Here is an 11,472-nt window from a genome sequence, read left to right as displayed (position 1 = left end):
GGGGAGGAGCAGTGAGGAGAGGAGGAGATGTGAATAAATGCACGTGAGTTAACCCTTCAGTACCAAATATATCCTGCCAGTTCCTCCATGGCATATATGGTGTGTGACTGTGTGTAAGAGGAGGGACGCAGCACATTGTTTGTCATCATCATCATCATCTGCAATGACCTGTGCGTTACCTTTAAGTGCGGATTTGGCCGCGCGGATTTTGTAAAATCCGCAGGTAAATCTGCAGGTCAAAAGACCTGCGGTTTTACCTGCGGATTGCGCTGCGGTTTTGCCCTGCAGTTTTTCATCTCCTCAATGGAGGAGATGGCAAACCGCAGTGGAATCCGCAGAAAGAATCGACATATCAATTCTTTCTGCGGTTTCAAAACCGCAGAAAAACCACGCAGAAAAATCCACACCGTCTGCACTGCGGTTTTGTATTCCCATAGGGAATAATGGTACTGTACACCGCAGCAAAAACTGCTGAGGACCCGCAGGGGCCGGAACCGCAGCAGAATCCGCAGCGTGTGCACGCACCCTTAGTCCCAAATAAAGATACACTTTACTGGCCCCTCATCCATGGCGTATACATACAGTATATGGTCTGTGTAGGAGGAGAGGCTCAGCACATTGTTTGGTATATCTTCTCATAGTGTTAGGCCAGGTTCACATTGCGTTTATGGCCCTGCGTTCAACGGGATCGTTACATAGCGGCACTAACGCTGTAACGGATGTGTTAGCGCACCCATCGGCCGTAATGATACTAACGCTGTAACAGATGAGGTAACGCACCCATTGGCCGCAATGATACTAACGCTGTAACGGATGAGGTAACGCACCCATTGGCCACAATGATACTAACGCATCCAAAATCAGCATGATGCGTTACTTCATGACGCACCCTTGAACGCGGTCTGCAGCATTTGTGGGTGCGTCATGAAGTAACGCATAATGCCGATTTTGGATGCGTTAGTATCATTGCGGCCAATGGGTGCGTTACCTCATCTGTTACAGCGTTAGTATCATTGCGGCCAATGGGTGCGTTACCTCATCCGTTACAGCGTTAGTGCCGCTATGTAACGATCCTGTTGAACGCAGGGCCAGGAGGATTCAGGACAACACTACAGGGAGGAGGATAGACGACGGCAGTTGTTGCTGCTAACGGCTTACACTCACTTGTGAGGGACGCACGTGATTCTCGTGCAAGTCTCACGCATGAAAACCCGGCACTGCCACCAGCACTCGGACCGGAGCGTGTGGTTACATGTACTTCTATGCAGCCGCCCCCTCCGGTCCCATTGCCGGCGGCAGTGCCAGGTTTTCATGCGTGAGACTCGCACAAGAATCGTCCGAGTCTCTCGCTAGTGAGTATGAGCCCTAAGGGAGGGGTAAGGCTGGTTTCACATTAGTGCTTTTTAAGCGCACGCACGGCCGGGGGTATCTCCGCCCCCGAGCCGGCTCTCTGCCCGGCGTGCCCGCCCCTTGCTTGTAGCGCCGCCTCCTAGCGCACAGCGGCGTCTGCGATCGGCGCACCCTATCTTTAGCATAGGGTGCGCAGATCGTGCGCAGGCCGTGCGCTAGTTGCGCTTTGACCTGCGCTGCGCACTTTTGACGGTGCGCCGTGCGCGCCAAAATCAAACTTTTCGGATTTTGGCGCGCACGGCGCACCGTCAAAAGTGCGCAGCGCAGGTCAAAGCGCAACTAGCGCACGGCCTGCGCACGATCTGCGCACCCTATGCTAAAGATAGGGTGCGCCGATCGCAGACGCCGCTGTGCGCTAGGAGGCGGCGCTACAAGCAAGGGGCGGGCACGCCGGGCAGAGAGCCGGCTCGGGGGCGGAGCTACCCCCGGCCGTGCGTGCGCTTAAAAAGCGCTAATGTGAAACCAGCCTAACAGTCTACACTGCGTCACACGGGGAGAATGAGGCCCTCACTTCACAGGCAAAGACCTAGAACGAGGACTGTGGAAAACGGATTTCTATTTTAAAAAAGAGCCGTTTAAAGAGCCAAAAGAGCCGGCTCTTTATGGTGAGCTGAGCCGAATGAGCCAGATCACGAAAAAGAGCCGAGCTTCCCATCACTACCTCACTCCATGGGATGAGCTGCTTCCTAGTGACCTCATCAACCCCGACTCGCATTCTCAAAGCCGATTGGAAGACCTGGCGTCGCTGAATGGTGATTGGCTGCTAATCCATCACTCAAATTGTGAGGGGCGGAAGGAAAGGTTTGTACGTAAAGCGTACGGGATTAACCTGTTCAGGACTGCAGTCCAGTGTCACAGACAGTGCACTATAGTGCAAAGTACACGCGGCTCCTGCTCTGCTGCTCATATCCTGGGACATCAAAGTTTTCTCACATCCGCCATTGATTTGGTGGAGTGGCCATATGGAGACTAGAGATGGGCCAATTTATTTGAGTGGAATTGAATAAAAAAAAACACAATCTCATACTGGAGAATATAGACTGTGTTTGTAATTTGCTTACGGTCACCTTGACAGAAGATGCGCAGTGACAGAGGCACAGAGAACTGGACAGCGAACCAGGGGTGACAGAGGCTTCCTGCCCGATGTCTGGTCCTCCGTCACACTGGCCGGTCCTGGAGGTCACTGTACATGGTCCAGGGCCTACTCTCGGCTGGAAGACCTGGTCTCGAGTGAACACCGAGCCACAACTTCTGGCCTTAAGCCCCAGAGGTCTGTTCGCGGCTGAAAGCCCTTGGCCTAAAGTGAACACCAAGGTGCGATGTGACGGAGGAGCCGGAGAGCTGTTCCAGAAAAACACCTAAAAAAATCACTGAAAAATCCTTGCTAGAATCTTCCTCTTCATTTCTATTGTAAAATGTCTTTGCCGTCAGGCTGGGGTCACATTGCGTTATGCCATTAACCCCTATTATCGAACGCATAGCCAACGCATGCCATAATCAGCATGAGCTAGCAATGTGCCGTCATTCAGTGACGGAGCCTCGGACGCGGGCTTCAGCATCCGAGATGAAGCATCTGCGCTAGCGGTATAGCATAGCGTGATCGCGTTATGCTATAGCGTTAACGCAGCCTGTCAACGCTATGCGTTGAACAGGCTGCTTTAACGCAGTGTGAGCCTAGCCTCACATGTTCAGAATTTGAGCAATTTTTTGTCCCTGTATCGGGTTTTGGAAAAATATCAGGTGGGGAAATAATGAAATTTCTTTTAGGCCGGGGTCACACATGTGAGAAACTCGGCACTGCCGTCGGCACTTGGGAGCGGAGCGCTCACCTGAAATACATGCAGCCGCACACTCCGGTCCCGAATGCGCACGGCAGTGCCGGGTATTGAGACGCGAGACTCGTGCAAGTTTCCCGCAAGTGTGACCCCGGCGTTAGATATCTTCTGCTCCAAACTAGGCAGTGTCGAATGAAAATGCTGCAAAAAAAAATGCTTCAGGAAACTTCTCCAAAACCGCTGCAGGAAACGAAAAACTCAACCTAAGAAAGAACGTTTTCAGAAGCGGTGAAAACTCATAGTTTTTTACAGCCTCCAAAAAACAAACTTTTCATATGCATTTACCCTAAGGCCGCTTCCACACGTCCTGATATTTCCGGTACCGGAAAAAACGATGTCGGTGTGTAAATTTGTCACATCCGTGTGTGATCCATGTGCTGTCCGTGTATCCGTGTATTGAAGCAATTTGTTTCAATGTTAACCCTATGATTTTTAAAACGCACACAGATGGCACACATACGCCATCCGTGTGCAGTACGTGTTTACACGGACCCATTGACTTGTATAGGTCCGTGTGATCCGTGCTGTTGCTCAAAAAATGACATATCCGTGAAAACACGCTGACATGTGCATAGACCCATTCATTTGAATGAGTCTAGGTGTGTCAGTGTCTCCGGTATGTGCAAAAACTGTCACCACACGTACCGGAGACACTGACGTGTGAAACCCGCCTAAGGGCTCATTCACATGCTGCATTTTTTTAAATGTAAAAAAAATCTTGGCATTTTGCAGTATCTGCAAAGCAAATGAGATCTCTGAAATCTCACTCTCAGCTGCTTAATATTTACTTGCAATTTTACCCATAAGGCCGGGGTCACACTAGCGAGTAAAACGGACGAATGCAATGCGATAAAAAATCGCATTGCATTCGAACCCATGTTATTCTATGGGGCGGCTCACATCATGCGATTTTTTATCGCATCCGATCCTCTGATCAAGACAATCGCAGCATGCTGCGATTGTAACCGATTTTTGTATCGGATTCGACAATACAAGTCTATGGGGACGAGAAAAAATGGGAGTAAAAACGGACCCGATGCGTGAGTTGCGATAAAATTGCACCCGGTGTCCTTTAGCAAAAGCCAGCAATTATTTATTCCAATACAGTAAAATCACAGAGACCGGTTAAATAAAGAAAGAATGATTATATCTAGACATATATATATATATATATATATATATATATACATATATATATATATATATATTTTATACATGTCATAGAGACACATTTATACATATATTTCTAATTCATACAGTTCATCAAAGCAGAATAGCCGCAGAAACATTTGCCGGCTTTTGGATATTTATTCTCCTGCCCGACATGAAATGACACATGGTTTACATATAGTTAACCATTTCATTTCATGTTTTTTTTGGTATGTCTATCACTATTAATTTGATGAGTGTTTGTGGGTTAAATTTTGGAGTTGTAGGGGTTAATTTAAGGGGTTAATTCGTTGTATGAAATTACGGGGACTCCCTGCAGCCTCAGTGACGTCAGCAGGAGTCCCTGCAATTTAATACATTTATTTAGTACATTTATCCTTGTCAGTTTTATTTTCCAGTGATAACAGATTAAAGCGATTGTCACATCTGGACATCACCTTTTCTGTGAGCCAGGGCTCCACAATGTGGGTGCTAGTGGATAGACTTTACATTAGTCACTCCACCCAGAGCGCCCCGGTGTTCACCCTGTCACCCCTATACAGAGATTAAGACCTTCGATGCATCCAAGCAGTAGCTGCTGGCTGGTGGAGCAAGCTAAGGGAAAATGAATGTAAGAAGCCAGGAAATAAGAATGAGAGACAGAGGTCAAGCAGTCAAAGGTCAATCTGCTAGGACATTTATGGGTCAAATGTAAGTGAATTCTTGTAAAAGCACACCAGGAATGTATAGTATACAATAACTGGGGGTTGGGGGGGACAGAAAAAATGTGCAGAATTAAAAAAACAAAAATGCAACAAATTCCCAATGTGTGTCATAATGTATTAAAAGACCGTCCTGTAATATTCTACACATGGTGGGAGTCCTGATATGTCAGGGCCAGAAGCTTCTGCATTCACTTCCCCATGAAGCCAAATTTAGAAGTGTGCAGTCATGAAAACTAGTCAACATTAAAAATGTATAGGATCAATAATTTTCCACTTTCCGCTATTGTATGTCTTTATCAGGTGTGGAGAAGTAGACGCTGTCCGCAAATGACGTCATTTATAGGCATAAGTTTATTAAAGGGGTTTTCCGGTCACAGAATATTGACCACCTCCATAGCATCCGCTGCAAGGTACAACAGAGTAGCTCTTGCTGCCGTTCTGCAACACCGGTCAGTGACTCCTGCACATTACATGGAGCTTTGCTGTGTTCAAAGAGTTTACATCTGGCAAATGACAGCTGATCGGTGGGGCACCCACTCATCTGAAACTGATAACAACTCCTTTAACCCCTTCACCTCCAAGGGTGGTTTGCACGTTCATGACCGGGCCAATTTTTACAATTCTGACCACTGTACATTTATGAGGTCATAACTCTGGAACGCTTCTATGGATCCCGGTGATTCTGACAATGTTTTCTCGTGACATATTGTACTTCATGTTAGTGGTAAAATTTCATTCAAATAACTTGCGTTTATTTGTGAAAAAAACGGAAATTTGGCAAAAATTTTGAAAATTTTGCAATTTTCCAACTTTTAATTTTTATGCCCTTAAATCACAGAGATACGGCACACAAAAAACTTGATAACTAACATTTCCCACATGTTTACTTTACATCAGCACAATTTTGGAACCAAACTTTTTTTTTGTTAGCAAGTTATAAGGGTTAAAAGTTGACCAGCGATTTCTCATTTTTACAACACCATTTTATTTTTAGGACCACATCACATTTGAAGCCACTTTGAGGGGTCTATATGATAGAAAATACCCAAAAGTGACACCATTCTAAAAACTGCACCCCTTAAGGTGCTCAAAACCACATTCAAGAAGTTTATTAACCCTTTAGGTGCGTCACAGGAATTTTTTTGAATATTTAAAAAAAAATGAACATCTAACTTTTTTCACAAAAAAAATACTTCAGGTTCAATTTTTTTTATTTTACCAAGGGTAACAGGAGAAATTGGACTGCAAAAGTTATTGTGCAATTTGTCCTGAGTACGCTGATACCTGATTTGTGGGGGGAACGACTGTTTCGGCGCATGGCAGAGCTCAGAATGGAAGGAGCGCCGTTTGACTTTTTCAATGCAAAATTGGCTGGAATTCAGATCGGACGCCATGTCACATTTGGAGAGTCCCTGATGTACCTAAACAGTGGAAACCCCCTACAAGTGACCCCATTTTGGAAACTAGACCCCCCCAAGGAACTTATCTAGATATGTGGTGAGAACTTTGAACCCACAAGGGCTTTACAGAAGTTTATAACGTACAGCGGTACAATTAAAAAATCATATTTTTTCCACAAAAATGATCTTTTCACCCCAATTTTTATTTTCCCAAGGGTAACAGGACCCTAATAGTTATTGTGCAATTTGTCCTGAGTATGCTGATACCCCACATGTGGGGGTAAACCACTATTTGGGCGCATGGCAGAGCTCGGAAGGGAAGCAGCGCCATTTGACGTTTTTGGCTGGAATTGAGATCGGACATCATGTCGCGATTGGAAAACCCCTGATGTACCAAAACAGTGGAAACCCCCCACAAATGACACCATTTTGGAAATTAGACCCCCTATGGAACTTATCTAGATGTGTGGTGAGAACTTTGAACCCCCAAGGCCTTCACAGAAGTTTATAACATAAAGCCGTACAATTAAAAAATCATATTTTTTCCACAAAAATGATCTTTTCACCCTCAATTCTTATTTTTCCAAGGGTAACAGCACCCTAAAAGTTATTGTGCCATTTGTCCTGAGTACGCTGATACCCCACATGTGGGGGTAAACCACTATTTGGGCGCATGGCAGAGCTCGGAAGGGAAGCAGCGGCATTTGACGTTTTTGGCTGGAATTGAGCTCGGACACCATGTCGCGATTGGAAAACCCCTGATGTACCTAAACAGTGGAAACCCCCCACAAATGACACCATTTTGGAAGCTAGACCCCCTAAGGAACTTATCTAGATGTGTGGTGAGAACTTTGAACCCCCAAGGGCTTCACAGAAGTTTATAATATAAAGCCGTACAATTAAAAAGTCATATTTTTTCCACAAAAATGATCTTTTCACCCTCAATTCTTATTTTTCCAAGGGTAACAGCACCCTAAAAGTTATTGTGCAATTTGTCCTGAGTACGCTGATACCCCACATGTGGGGGTAAACCACTATTTGGGCGCATGGCAGAGCTCGAAAGGGAAGCAGCGCCATTTGACGTTTTTGGCTGGAATTGAGATCGGACACCATGTCGCGATTGGAAAACCCCTGATGTACCTAAACAGTGGAAACCCCCCACAAATGACACCATTTTGTAAACTAGACCCCCCAAGGAACTTATCTAGATGTGTGGTGAGCACTTTGAACCCCACAGTGCTTCACAGAAGTTTATAACGCCCGGGCGTGAAAATAAAAAATTCGTATTTTTTCCACAAACATGATCTTTTAGTCACCATTTTTTTTATTTTCCCAAGGGTAACAGGAGAAATTGGACCCCAAAAGTTGTTGTCCAATTTGTCCTGAGTATGCTGATACCCCATATGTGGGAGAAAACTACTGTATGGGCACACGTCGGGGATCGGAAGGGAAGTAGTGACGTTTTGGAATGCAGACATTGATGGAATGGTCTGCCGGTGTCATGTTGCCTTTGGAGAGCCCCTAATGTACCTAAACAGTGGAAACCCCCCACAAATGACCCCATTTTGAAAACTAGACCCCTAAGGAACTTATCTAGATGTGAGGTGAGCACTTTGAACCCCCAAGGGCTTCACAGAAGTTTATAATGCCAGGGCATGAAAATAAAAAATCGTATTTTTTCCACAAACATGATCAATTAGTCCCCAATTTTTTTTATTTTCCCAAGGGTAACAGGAGAAATTGAACCCCAAAAGTTGTTGTCCAATTTGTCCTGAGTACGCTGACACCCCATATGTGGGAGAAAACTACTGTATGGACACACGTCAGGGCTCGGAAGGGAAGTAGTGACGTTTTGGAATGCAGACTTTGATGGAATGGTCTGCGGGTGTCATGTTGCCTTTGGAGAGCCCCTAATGTACCTAAACAGTGGAAACACCCACAAATGACCCCATTTTGGAAACGAGAACCCCTAAGGAACTTATCTAGATGTGTGGTGAGCACTTTGAACCCCCAAGGGCTTCACAGAAGTTTATAATGCCCGGGCATGAAAATAAAAAAATCGTATTTTTTCCACAAACATGATCAATTAGTCCCCAATTTTTTTATTTTCCCAAGGGTAACAGGAGAAATTGGACCTCAAAAGTTGTTGTCCAATTTGTCATGAGTACGCTGACACCCCATATGTGGGAGAAAACTACTGTATGGACACACGTCGGGGCTCGGAAGGGAAGCAGTGCCATTTTGGAATGCAGACTTTGATGGAATGGTCTGCGGGTGTCATGTGCGTTTGGAGAGCCCCTGATGTACCTAAACTATTGAAATTCCCAACAAGTGACCCCATTTTGGACACTAGACCCCCCCACGGAACTTATCTAGATGTGTGGTGAGCACTTTGAACCCCCAAGTGCTTCACAGAAGTTTATAACGCTCAGACGTGAAAATAAAAAAATAATTTTTTTCCACAAAAATGATATTTTTGCCCACGATTTTTTATTTTCCTAAGGGTAACAGGAGAAATTGGACCCCAAAAATTGTTTTGCAATTTGTCCTGAATAGGCTGATACCCTACAAGTGGGGGTAAAACACTGTTTGGGCGCATGGCAGAGCTTGGAAGGGAAGGAGCACCATATGACTTTTTCAACTCAGAATTGGCTGGAATTAAGATCAGACGCAATGTTGCATTTGGAGAGCCCCTGATGTGCCCAAACAGTGGAAACCCCCAATTCTAACTCCAACCCGAACCCCAACACACCCCTAATCTCAGCCCTAACCCTAGCCCTAACCCAAGCCCTAACTTTAACCCTAACCCTAACCCTAGCCCTAACCCTAGCCCTAACCCTAACCCTAGCCCTAACCCTAATGGAAAAATGGAAATAAATACATTTTTTTAATTTTATTATTTTTCCCTAACTAAGGGGGTGATAACGGGGGGTTTGATTTACTATTTATGGCGGTTTTTATATTTGGCAGCTGTCGCACGCTAAAAGACGCTTTTTATTGTAAAAATAGTTTTTGCATCACCACATATTGAGAGCTATAATTTTTCCGTATTTTGACCCACCGAGTCATGTGAGGTCTTATTTTTTGCGGGACGAGTTGACGTTTTTATTGGTACCATTTTCGGGCATGTGACATTTTTTGATCGCTTTTTATTCCGATTTTTGGGACGCAGAATGAACAAAAACCAGCGTTTCATGAATTTCTTTTGGGGGAGTGCGCTTACACCGTTCCACGTGCGGTAAAATTGATAAAGCGGTTTTATTCTTCGGGTCAGTACGGTTACAGCGATACCTCATTTAGGTTTTTTTTTATGTTTTGTCGGTTTTATGCAATGAAAACTATTTTATATAAAAAATAATTATTTTTGCATCGCTTTATTCTGCGAGCTATAACTTTTTTATTTTTTCGCTGATGATGCTGTATGGCGGCTCGTTTTCTGCGGGACAAGATAACGTTTTCAGCGGTACCATGGATATTTATATGCGTCTTTTTGATCGCGCGTTATTACACTTTTTGTTTGGCGGTATGATAATAAATCATTATTTTTTGCTTCGTTTTTTATTTTTATTTTTTAAGGGGTTCGCTAAAGGGGTTAACTAATGGGACAGTTTTATAGGGCGGGTCGTTACGGACACGGTGATACCTAATATGTGTACTTTTATTGTTTTGGGTTTTTTTTATTTTCAAAAAATGAATTTATTGGGGAATATTTTTTTTTTTTTTTACTAATTTATTTGGCGATTTTTTAAAAATTATTTTTACACTTTTTGTTATTTTTTTTTTTACTTTATTACATAGTCCCAGGTGGGACATCACAGATCACTGTGACAGATCAGCAATCTGTCACAGGCATTGAAGAAGACTTCCTCTTGCCTGCGCTTTGCAGACACTGAGGAAGCCAGCTTCCTCCAGGCCCCCGAAGGCCCCCGTCGCCATCTTGGATTCGGGGGCCTGGAGGAAAGAAGCCCCCCGCAGCAGCGCTGCACATTGCGCTGCCGTGGGGGGCTCAGGGAAGCACGGAGGGAGCCCCCTCCCTGCCGATGCTTCCCTTTAACTCCCGGTACACCGCGATCATGTTTGATCGCGGTGTGCAAGGGGTTAACGTGTCGGGGGCGGTCCGTGACCGCCCCTGACACATAGTGCCGGGTGTCAGCTGTGATAACCAGCTGATCGCGGTAGACGTACTATCCCGTCCATGGGCATAGGGGCCCGGGTCCCATGGACGGGATAGTACGTCGGATGTCAGGAAGGGGTTAAAAATGATATGATATGAAAAGTATACATACATTTTCTGGTTGTTTTTTTTAGCTTCAAATGCGGGCATTTAAGAAAAAAAAAACCCTCAAAGATGGACAACCCCTTTAATTCAGCGCTCATACACACGCCAGTCGTCTGATTATATTTTGATCTGATAACTTGCAAAAAAAAAAAGCAACTTTTTTTTAATTTAGAGTTTACTTTACAGTAAAAATGACCTGGTAATACGATTCTCCAGATCAGTACCATTACGGAGATACCAAACATGCACAGTTTTTGTTTTATTTTAGTGGTGAAAAAAATTCTGAAATTTGTAAAAAAAATAAATAAATAAAAACTTTGCTTATCGCCATTTTTCGAGACCTGTAACATTTTAAAATTTTGGGATCTGGGGTCGGGTGAGGGCTTATTTTTTTGTGCCCTGAGCCACTGTTTATATTGATATCATTTCGGGGTAGATCCGATGTCTTGATCGCCTCTTATTACATTTTCTCTGTTGTTGCGGCTGCTGAAAAAAGCACAATTCTGTCGCTTTCAGTTTTTTTCCCCATCAAGCAGTTTGTCGATCGGATTAATTTATTCTATACTTTGATAGATTGGACATTTACGAACACCGATACCAAATACGTGTATTTATTTAATTACATATTGATGGGGGTGATTTGAACATTTATATTTTTTTCATATTTTTTTTTA

The sequence above is a fragment of the Dendrobates tinctorius genome, unplaced genomic scaffold (assembly GCF_039654945.1).
Source record: "Dendrobates tinctorius isolate UK_male_01 unplaced genomic scaffold, ASM3965494v1 ptg000028l, whole genome shotgun sequence".
Classification (NCBI taxonomy): Eukaryota; Metazoa; Chordata; class Amphibia; order Anura; family Dendrobatidae; genus Dendrobates; species Dendrobates tinctorius.
The sequence above is the reverse complement of the archived record's forward strand: the minus strand, read 5'-3'. Positions refer to the sequence as shown.